Source organism: Pteropus alecto, unplaced genomic scaffold, assembly GCF_000325575.1.
Source record: "Pteropus alecto unplaced genomic scaffold, ASM32557v1 scaffold109, whole genome shotgun sequence".
Classification (NCBI taxonomy): Eukaryota; Metazoa; Chordata; class Mammalia; order Chiroptera; family Pteropodidae; genus Pteropus; species Pteropus alecto.
This window is the reverse complement of record NW_006494608.1, coordinates 5,707,368-5,719,265: the sequence shown is the minus strand read 5'-3', so window position 1 is coordinate 5,719,265 and position 11,898 is coordinate 5,707,368. Positions and strand designations below refer to the sequence as shown.

Genomic DNA, 11,898 nt, shown 5'->3' with positions numbered 1-11,898 from the left:
GTGTCACAGGTTTCCCTTGTATAAAGACAGGTTTGCTGCTGTGGGCCTAGGACACCACTTGGCATTAGTTCAGGGATGAGAAGCTTAACCATGGGCCCATGCCACCACTTCAGTATCTGTTAGGAAAAAGCAGAAGAAATGCTGTGGAACTAGGTGTCAGCTCTACTTCCTGGAAAAGGTAAAAGGATTGGAACTGCAATTGAAAGTCACCACTCTGGCTCCTAAGAGATATTCCAGACATGGAGCCATGGTTCTAGTTCCCCAAGTAAGATATTCTTACCAGAGGAAAGACTGGCCTTGTGACTGAATGTCTCCAACCTACTAATTTTCAATGAAGACAGGCTTGGTAGCTTTAGTCCAGGGGTCCATTATATCATAGTTAGGAAGAGACTGGCTTTGTCATAAGCATGAGTCTCCTGTCTACATCATTTGAAGGGAGGACAGTGCTGTTACCATGAACGGAGGACTCCTTTCTTTTCTGTAAGAGTAGACAGCTTTGGTCTGTGGGCAATGCGCTGTACATTCATTTCTGTCACAAGGTCTAGGATGTTGGTAGTGTGAGTAGTTCTTTTGCGTAATCTGTTCAAAATTAGACAGTGTTAACCTTGGGATCATTGGCCTGCTGGATTCACGACGGAATCACATGACAGCCTGGTAGGAATCTGGTGCCCATTAGAGACCTGCCTGTATGAAACAAAGGGAGATCATGTCACATATGGAGATGATGAAGTGCTCCCTTTGGAATGACGAGTGAATATCATTTGATAAAATTCACATAAACACTGAGAAAACATTACTCTTTGTGTAACAGAAGGTGACTGAGATAGCCTCCCAACTGACCTCCAATCGAATGTAGGATGCATATCACAAAACTTACTTGCAGTCAATGGTATATTCTGCCAGTCAATGATCCTGAATTCGTCTCATGTTTTGTGTGTTGTCAGGAAACCTGATTTATTGCAATGGAGGTGACGGTCGCTTATGGAGCACAATGAAATCTGGAGGCTGATTGTGCTGTGAGGAAGCAACTGGATAACTGTGGAAATAGCAGCTGCAATTTTGCTGGATTGTAGGTAAAATGCTGAGTAGATATGAGTACCTCTTTGTGGCACAAAAATGGCTGCCTCACAATTCCTCTCTATCAAATCTCAGACTACAAATTCTGAGAGGGATTGGCTTAATGACCATGGAAAGGAAGCTGAGAATTTGACATTTAGCCAGTTTTTCAAAATGTTCTGGAAACTTTTGGTTTAGGCCAGCAGAGAAAAATCAGGTGGAACTCACGTGAAAATCTTGTGGCAATAACGTGGGTATCTCACCATATTCATGTGGCTGCCCCAGGGGAATCATGTGAACTACAAAAAACTAGACTGAGGGCATCACAGGCAGATCACTTGATATTGGGTGATGGTGTGGCACTCACTTTTGGGTTAGTCTTCTACATTCCTGGTAAAAGTCACATAAATACAGAGAAAAGGAGAGTCAGTGTGTACCAGAGCATGGCCGAGACAGCCACCTCACTGCCCCTAAATCAGAATTTCATGTATGCATGAGAAGAATGGCTTAGGACAGCGCTGTAGGCTACCAAACCACAATATTTAGTTAACTATCCTGAGGTTTTGGCTGTGGTCAGGCAACATGCTTGCAGACAATGGGAGCTGCTTTAGCACATTAACCGCATTTAAATATGGAGACTGAGTTTACTTGAGAAAGGTACATTAGAGCGGTGGAAACAACAATTGCAATTTCGTTGTATTGTAGGTAAAATGCTAAGTCCTTGTGAAAGTACAGCTGACTCAGAATATCTCTATAGCAAAGCGTAGACTACCAATTATGAGAGGGATTGCCTTAGCAAGCATGGAAAGAATGCTGAGATATTGATATGTAGGCACTTTTTTCAATGTGTTTTGGATTCCTTGTTTTAGCCAGCAGCAGAAAATGAGGTGGATGTCACTTGAAAATCTCATAGCAAGAACATGGAAACATGCCATATTCACTTGGCTGCCCCAGAGATTCACAAAACTATCAAGAGACTAGCCTGAGGGCATCGCAGTTTGGACACGTGATATTGGGTGATAGTGTGGCACTACTTTTGAGTTACCCTTCTACATTCTTTGGTAGAATCAACATGAATACAGAGAACAGGAGAGTCCTTGTGTACCAGAGCGGGCCTAGACAGCCACCTCACTGCTCTTCAAACAAAAGATCAGGTCTTCATGAGAAAACTGACTTGAGAACAGTGGTGTAGGCTACCAGAAACGATCCTTAGATAACTGCCCTGAGGTTTCGGATGTGATCAAGCAACTTGCTTGTGGGCAATGGGAGCTCCTCTAGCACATTAACCAAATTTACATATGGAGGCTGAGTTTGCTTAAGAAAGATACTTTAGAGCTGTGGAAACAGCAGTTGCAATTTTGCTGTGTTGTGGGTAAAATGCTGAGTCATTCTGAGGATACCTCTCCATGGCGGAAAGAACGGCTGCCTCAGAATTCCTATATAGCAAACCATAGACTACAAATTCTGAGAGGGATTGACTTATCCTTGGAAAGAAAGCTGAGAAGTTGACATTGAGACAATTCCTTCTACGTGTTCTGGAAACCCTTAATTTAGGACAACAGAGGAAAATGAGGTTGAAGTCATCTGTAAATCTGGTAGCAAGATCACAGAAATCTCAATATTCACGTAGCTGACTTGCGGGAATCATGTGACATCAAGAGCCTGGGCATCACAGGGAGATTACATGACATTGGGTGATAGTGTGGTGCTTCCTTTTCAGTTGCCCTTCTACATTCTTTGGTAAAATTCACATTAACACAAAGAAAAGGAGAGTCCGTGACTACCAGAGCATGGCCTAGATAGCCACGTCACTGCCCTTCAATCAAAAGGTCAAGTCTGTTTGAGAAGACAGGCTTGAGGACAGCACTGTAGGCTACCAGACAAAGATCCTTAGGTAACTGACTTGAGGTTTCGGCTGTGGTCATGCATCCTGCCTGTAGGCAATGGAAGCTGTTCCAGCACTTTAACCACATTGAAATTTAGAGGCTGAGTTGATATGAGGAAGCTACTTTGGGGTGGAAGAAACAACACCCACTATTTTGCTCTATTGCAGCAATAATGTTGAGTCATTGTGAGCATCTCTTAAAGAATTCAGATGTGACTCTTGCACTATTCTTGGATGCGGACCTTAGGCCAGTTGTGTCGAGAGGGAATTGCTTAATGGCCAATGCATTAGCTGAAATATTGAAAATGTGCAGTTTATTAGACATGTTTTGAAAACACTTGGTTGAGCATAGGGGAAGAGGATAAGGTGGAAGTCACCTGAAAATCATGTAGTAATCACTAGAGAATCATGTGTCAGTCACGTTAACACCTCGCGGGATACACATGGAATCATGAAAGACCCTGAGAGAATTGTCTGTCTCCCATGTGACTAGCCTTGTTCCTGGGGACATAGGTTCTCACTCTGCTTCTTAGAACGAATCATGCTTGAATGTGTGTGAAACATTTTCCCCTCGAGTTTACCTTGAAAATGAGACTGGCATTGTGTCATGTTTCCAAACATCCACTCTACTTCCCCTAATCCAGGCAGAGAAGAGGGCTATGCACCATGGACTTCTAATGACTTTTTTTTTTTTTTTTTTTTTTACCAAGATGGTCTTGTTCCGTGTGCCGAGTCCTCCGCCAAAGGTTCCGTTATGAAAATTTAGGTGAGATACACTGTTCCAAGACCTCCACACTACCACCTGGAAATGGGAACAATGCTTGGCCATGATTCCAATCTTCTCATTCGGCTTCCTGAAAGAAGAGTCCAGGCTTTGTGCAAAGTTTCTAAGTGCCTATACTACCTTTTCTTACCAAGGGAAAGCCTTGGTGTCTAGGTTACCATCACCTTTCAAACAATGGCAAAAGGGAAAATTGGTAACATGGAACAAGATTGAACTGAGTGGACTGTTAGGATGACACAAATTTGGTTCCATCAGCTCAAATTTCTATCATAAATGCTTTAAAGGGAAGACAGTCTTAGTGCTGTGAACCAAGTCCTTTGTTCTTCCAACTCCTAGGAAATGACATCTTGGTTCTCCCTGAGAGTTTCTGCTATCAGGGACCAGGTTGGGTGTTGTACACCTAGGTCTTCAGTCTGGACTTTGTTATCAATTGATTGGTCTAGAACTTGTGGGCTTGTGGCTACCAAATGCTTTCTACTAGGAGTTTCAGGCTTTGTGCTGATTTCCACAGTCTCCATTCTAGTTTCTCTTCCATAAAAAAGGCATGTTGCTGTGCGCCTAGGACCGAAGGCAATATTTGTTCAGAGAGGACAGGCTTAGAACCGTGACCCAAACCCACTGCTTCAATCTCTCTTAGAGAAAAACAGAAGAAATACTGTGGGCCAATTTCTCAGCTCTACTTCCTGGAAATAAGGGAAAGGATTAAAAGTGCAAACCAAGGTCACTTCTATGGTTCCTGATTAGAAATCCAGGCAGGAGCCAAGGTCCTAGTTCTCGAGTTAAGATTCTCTTACCTGAGGACAGGCCTTGCCCTATATAGTGTAAGGTCTCTTCTAAATTGTTTTCAGATAGCACGCGTTTATTGCCATGGGAATCAGTCTTCCTGGTTCTTATCGTTAAGAAAAGATAGGCTTTTTGCCATGGGCCCGTGTCACCACTCCACATCCTTTCAAGGGAAGACAGTATTGCTGTTATGAATGGATGCCTCCATTCTTCCTTTTGTTCAGAGAAGACAGCTTTGATTGTGGGTTGTAAACTTCACATGAGTTCTTGGTCACAAGGGCTACCTTGAGTGTAGTGTGACAAGTTGTTTTGTCTAGTGTTATCGATTAGACAGTCTTGACTTGGGAGCCTGGGCTGCACACTAATTCCTGTTAAGAGAGTCCAGGCTTGGTGTCATAGGCCTAATTCTTCATTCTAGTTTCACTTGCGTAAAGACAGGATTGTTTCTGTGGGCCTAGGACACCATTCAACATTTGTTCAGGGAGGAGAGGCTTTGAACCATGGGCCCAAGCAACCACTTCAGTCTCTATTATGAAAAAAAACAAAAGAAAACAAACAAACAAAAAAAAACAAAGGAAATTGTGGGACTAGGTCTCAGTTTTATATCCTGAAATAGGTAAAGGGATCTGAACTGTAAGCCAGGTCACAGCTCTAGCTCCTAAGAGAAATTCCAGATATGCAGCTAATTTTCTAGTTCTCCAAGAAAGATATTCTTTCCAGAGGAAAGACTGGCCTTACGATTTAACATCTCCAACCTACTAATTTTCAACGAGGACAGGCTTGATGGCTTTAGTCCAGGGCTCCATTGTATCATTGTTAGAAAGAGACTAGCTTTGTGTCATGGGGATGAGTCTCAAGTCTACATTATTTAAAAGGAGGACAGTGCTGTTACTATGAATCAGAGGTCTCCTTTATTTTCTGTAAGAGTAGGCAGCTTTGGTCACTGGGCCATGCACTACACATTAGTTTCTGTCAAAAGGTCTAGGATGTTGGTAGTGTGAGTAGGTCTTTTACATAGACTGTTCAAAATTAGACAGTGTTAACTTTGGGAACATCGGCCCGCAAGAGACACAACAGGATAATGTGATCGCCACGTGGGAATACGGTGCCCATCAGAGACCTGCCTATATGAAACAAAGGAAGATCATGTGGCACATGAGGATGTCATAGTGCTCTCTTTGGAAGGACGAGTACATATCACTTGATAAAATTCACACAAACACTGAGAAAACATTAGTCTGCATGTAACACTAGGTGGTCGAGATAGCCTCCCAACTGATCTCCAACTGAATGTCATATCCAGATCACAAAATTTACTTGAGGTCAACGGTATATGAGGGTAAACAATGACCCTTAATTCACCTCAGGTTTGGTGTGTTGTCAGGAAGCCAGCTTTACAAAAATGGAGGCAGAAGTCGCATATGTAGCGCGATGAAAACTAGAGGCTGAGTGTGCTGTGAGGAAGTGACTGGATAGCGATGGAAACAACAGCCGCCATTTGCTGGATTGTAAATTTCTGAGTCATTATATGGATACCTCTTCTAGGTGCAAAGAACGATTGCCTCAGAATTCCTCTCTAGCAAACCTCAGACTACAAATTCTGGAGGGATTGGCTTAATGACCATTGAAAGGAAGCTGAGTATGTGACATTGAGCCAATTCCTTCAATGGGTTCTGGAAACCCTTGGTTTAGGCCAGTAGAAAAAATGAGGTGGAAGTCACCTGAAAATCTTGTCACAAGAATACGCAATCTCATCATATTCACGTGACTGTCTCATGGATATCACAGGACCATCAAGAGACTTGCCTGAGGGCCTCACAGGGAGATCACGTAACATTGTGTGTGGTGTGGCACTCACTTTTGAGTTACCCTTCTACATTCCTTGGTAAAATTCACATAAACAAAGAGAAAAAGAGAATCCTTGTTTACTAGAGAGTGGACGAGACAGCCACCTCACTGACCTTCAATCAAAAGTTCAGGTCTGCATGAGAAGACTGGCTTGAAATAGTACTGTAGTCTACCAGATAATGATCCTTAGATGATTCTCCTGAGGTTTCGACTATGGTCAGGCAACCTGCTTGTAGGCAATGGGAGCTGCTCTAGCCCATTAACTGTGTTTAAATATGGAGGCTGAGTTTACTTGAGAAAGATACTGTAGAGTGGTGGAAACAGCAGTTGCCATTTTGCTGTATTGTAGGTAAAATACTGAGTCATTGTGAAGATACCTCTTCATTGCAGAAAAAGAAGGTTACCTCAGAATTCCTCTATAGCAAACCTTAGACAACAAATTCTGAGAGGAATTGGCTTAACGACCATGGAATGAAAGCTGAGATATTGACATTGAGGCAGTTCCTTCGATGTGTTTTAGAATTCCTTGTTTAAGACAGACAACATCGCCAAATGAGTTGAATGTCACCTGTAAATCTTGTAGTAAGAGTGCTGGAATCTCACGATATTCATGTCATGTCCATGGAAATCACGTGACCATCAAAAGACTGGCCTGAGGAAATCATAGGTTAATCACTTGTCATTGGGTGATGGTGTGGTGCTCACTTTTGAGTTACCATTCTATTTTCCCTGGTAATATTCACATAAACACTGAGAAAAAGAGAGTCCTTGTGTACCAGAGCATTGCCGAGACTGCCACATACTGCCCTTTAATCAAAAGGTCAGGTCTCCATGAGAAGACTGGCTTGAGACAGCGGACTAGGCTATGAAACAATGATCCTTATATAACTGGCCTGAGGTTACGGCTTGGTCAGGCAACCTACTTGAAGACAAGGACAGCGGTTGTTGAACGTTAACCGCATAGAAATTTGGAAGGTGAGTCGGCGGAGGAAACAGCAGCTGCCATTTTGCTCTATTGTGGCAAAAATGTTGAATCATTGTGAGCATAGCTCTTAGAGGGTTCAACGGGGACTCCTGTACTATTCTTCTACGCAAACCTTAGGCCACTACTGTCAAGAGGGAATAACTTAACGGTATAGCGTCAATGCTGAAATATTGAAATTGTGCAGTTTTTGAGACATGTTTTGAAAACACTTGGTTGAGGATAGGGGAAAAGGAATATGGTGGAAGTCACCTGAAAATCACAGAGCAATCACTACGGAAGCATGCGGCAGTCACATTAACACCTAGCGGGATACACATGGGGGTCCTGGAAGACCCCATGGGAATCATTTGTCACCCAGATGACTAGTCTTGTTCCTGAGGGTGTAGGTTTTCACTCTATTTCTTAGAACGAACCAGGCTTGAAGTGTGTGAAATGTTTTCCAATCGAGTTTACCTTGAAAATGAGACCGGCATAGTGTCATGTTTTCAATTATCCACTCTGCTTCCAGGCAGAGGACAGAGTGATCAACCGTGGACTTTTATAGACTTTTTTTTTTTTTAGACCAAGATGGTCTAGTTACGTGTGTCCAAGTTTCCGTTATGAAAATTTAGACGAGATACTCTGGGCCAAAGTCTTCACTCTACTTCCTGGAAATAGAAACAATGCTTGGCCGTGCTTCCAATCTCACCATTCAAGTTCCTGAAAGACGAGTCCAGGTTTTTTGCCTAATTTCTAAGTACTCACACTTCCTTTCTTTACCAGGGGAAAGATTTGGTGCTATAGGGTACGGTCACCTTTCAATCAATGGCAAAAGGGAAAATTGGTGATGTGGGTCCAGGTCGTGCTGAGTGGACTGTTAGGATGACAGAAGTATGTTTCCATTGGCCCAAATTTCTATCGTAAATGCTATAAAGGGAGCACAGTCTTGATGATGTGAACCAAGTCCTCCGTTCTTCCTACTTCTAGGAGATGACATCTTGGTTCTATGGGCCTATGTCTCCCCAAGAGTATCTGGTACCAAGGGCCAGGCTGGGTGTTGTGGGCCTAGGGCTTCAGTCTGTACTTTCTTATCAATTGGTTGGTCTAGACCTTGCAGGCCTGTGGCTGCCAACTACTTTCTATTAGAAGTTCCAAGCTTGGTGCAGATTTCAACAGTCTCCATTCTAGTTTCTCTTCCATAAAGAAGGCTTGTTGCTATGTGCCTAGGACCAAACATTCATTCCAAGAGGACAGGCTTAGATCCGTGACTCCAGGCCTCCACTTCAGTTTCTGTTAAAGCAGAAGAAATGCTGCGGGCCAATTTCTCAGCTCTACTTCCTGAAAATAGGGGAAGGGATTGGAACTGGAAACCAAAGCATTAGAAATCCAGGTAGTAGAGACGTTCCCTGGTCCCAAGTTAAGATTCTCTTACCTGAGGAAAGGATTGCCCTGTGGGGAAGGTCTTCTCTAACTTGTTTTCAGTGAGCACAGGTTTAAAGACATGGATACCAGTCTCCTTGGTAGTTATCCTTAGGAAAAGTGAGGCTTTGTGCCTTTGGCATGTGTCATCACTCCACTTCCTTTCAATAGAAGATGATGTTGCTAGTATGAATGCAGGACTCCATTCTTCCTTTTGTTCAGAGATGACAGCTTTGTTTGTAGTCCCGAAACTTCACATAAATTTCTGTTCACATGGGCTATCTTGGGTGTAGTGTGAGAAGTTGTTTTTTCTATTCTGTTATCAATCATATGGTCTTAGGTGCCTGGACCTGCACACTAATTTTTGTTAGGAGAGTCTAGGTTTGGTGTCACAGGCATAAGACTTCATTTTAGTTTCCTTTTCATATAGACAGGATTGTTTCTGTGGGCCTAGGACACAATTCGTTCAGGGAGGAGAGGCTTAGAACCATGAGCCTGGGCCACCACTTCAATCTCTGTTAGGAAAAAAACAGAACAAATACTCTGGAACTAGATCTCAGCTCTACATGCTTTATAACATGAAGGGACTGGAAATGCAAGCTGAAATCAACTCTCACTCCTAAGAGAAATTCCAGACATGGAGGGAGGTTGCAGTTCTATAACAAAGATGTTCTTACCAGAGGAAAGACTGGCCTTGCGATTTAACGTCTCCGACCTACTAATTTTCAATGAGGACAGGCTTGGTGGCTTTAGTGCAGGACTCTATTTTATCATTGTTAGGAAGGCTCTGTATCATGGGCGTGAACCTCCAGTCTACATCATTTGTAGGGAGGATAGTGCTGTTACCATAAAAGGAGGTCTCCATTGTTTTCTGTAAGAGTAGACAGCTTTGGTTTGTGGGCCATGCACTTCGCATTAGTTTCCGTCACAAGGTCTAGGATATTGGTTGTGTGAGTAGGTCTTTTGCATGGTCTGTTCAAAATTTGACAGTGTTAACCTTGGGACCATTGGCCCACGTGAGTCATGATAGGATAACAGGACGGCCCTGTGGCAATCTGGTGCCCATCAGAGACCTGCCTGAATGAAACAAAAGATCATGTCACACATGGGTTATGATGTATTCATCTCTTCGGAATGACAAGTGCATATCACTTGACATAATTCACATAGTGAGAAAACATTAGTCAGTGTGTGACAGAAGATGGCCGAGACAGCCTCCTAATTGTCCTCCAATCAAATGTCGTATCCACATTACAAAACTTACTTGAGGTCAACAGTATATGCGGCCAGAAAATGAACCTTAATTTGCTTCAGATTTTGTGTGTTGTCAGAAAATCTGCTTTATGGCAATAGAGGAGGCAGTCACATATGGAGCGCAATGAAATCTGGAAGCTGAGTGTGCTTTGAAGAATCGACTGGATAGCGGTGGAAACAGCAGCCACCATTTGCTGGATCATGGGTAAAATGCTGAGTCATTGCGTGGATACCTATTCTTGCTGAAAAGAACAATTGCCTCAGAATTCCTCTATAGCAAACCTCAGACAAAAATATCTGAAAGGAATTGGCTTAATGAATATGAAAAGAAAGCTGATAATTTGACATTGAGCCAGTTCCTTCTACGTGTTCTGGAAACCCTTGGTTAAAACAGCAGAGGATAATGAGGCGGAATTTCACCTGAAATTCTTGTAGCAAGAACCCGGGAATCTTGCAATATTCATGTGGCTGCCCCACGGGATTCATGTGACCATAAAGGGTCTGGACTAAGGGAATCACAGGTTGAACATGTGACATTGGGAGATGGTGTGGTCCTCACTTTGAGTTACCCTTCTACATTCCTTGGTAAATTCACATAAACACAGAGAAAAAGAGAGTCCGTGTGTACCACAGCATGGCCAAGACAGTGACCCCACTGCACTTCAATCGAAAGGCCAAGTCTGCATGAGAAGACTGGCTTGAGAATAGCACTGTAGGCTACCACACAACGATCCTTAGCTATCTGGCCTGAGTTTTTGGCTCTGGTCAGGCAACCAGCTTGTAGGCAATGGGAGATGCTCTAGCACATTAACTGCTTTTAAATATGGAGGCTCAGTTTATATGAGGAAGATACTTTAGAGCGGTGGAAACAGCAGTTGCCATTTGCTGCATTGTAGGTCAAATACTGAGTCATTGTGAGGATATCTCTTCATCACTGAAAGAACGTCTGCCTCAGAATTCCTCTATAGCAAACCATAGACTACAAATTCTGAGGATTGGCTTAAGGATCATGAAAAGAAAGCTGAGATATTGATATTGTGGCATTTCCTTCAACATGTTTTGGAATTCCTTGTTTTATCCAGCAGCAGAAAATGAGGTGGATGTCTCCTGAAAATCTTATAGCAAGGACGCAGGAATTGTGATATTCATGTCTTGTCCCACAGGAATCACGTGACCCTCAAGAAAATGGCCTGAGGCCATCACAAGTTGATCACGTGACATTGGGTGATGGTATGGCACTCACTTTTGAGTTACCCTTCTACATTCCTTTGTAAAATTCACATAAAACTAAGAGAAGGAGAGTCCTTGTGTACGAGAACGTGGCCAAGACAGCCACTTCCTGCCTTTTAATCAAAAAGTCAGATCTCTATGAGAAGACTAGCTTGAGAACAGCTGTGTAGGCTACCAAACAATGATCCTTAGATAACTGTCCTGAGGTTTCAATTTTGTCAGGCGACCTGATGAAGGCAAGGAAAGCGGCTGTCACACATTAACCACGTTGAAATTTGGAGGCTGAGTTGGCTTGAAGAAGCTACTTTGGAGCGGAGGAAACAGTGGCCTCAATTTTGATCTACTGTAGCAAAAATGCTGAGTTATTGTGAGCATAACTCTTAAAGGTTTCTGGTGCAACTCTCGCATTCTTGGATGTGGACCTTAGGCCACTACTGTCAAGTAGGACTTGCTTAATCGCCAAGGCATCAATGCTGAAATATTGAAAATGTGCAGTTTATGAGACGTATTTTGGAAACATTTGGTTGAGAATACGGGAAGAGGAATAAGGTGGAAGTTACCTGAAAATCACATAGTAATCACTGTGGAATAATGCGGCGGTCACATTAACACCTCGCGGAATACACATGGGTGTGTGCCTATGATTGAAAGCAAAATTTCTTCACAGAGGACAGG

General features: G+C 43.0%; 1 long non-coding RNA gene across 1 annotated transcript; it reads right to left on the bottom strand.

Annotated features, from left to right (window-relative positions):
- Positions 1 to 4,154: 4,154 nt before the first annotated feature.
- On the bottom strand, positions 4,155 to 11,898 carry LOC107196658. Its single transcript, XR_001518086.2, has 2 exons — positions 11,784 to 11,898; positions 4,155 to 11,696 (listed from the first exon to the last, which is right to left on the bottom strand). It is a non-coding gene; the product is annotated as an uncharacterized LOC107196658 (long non-coding RNA).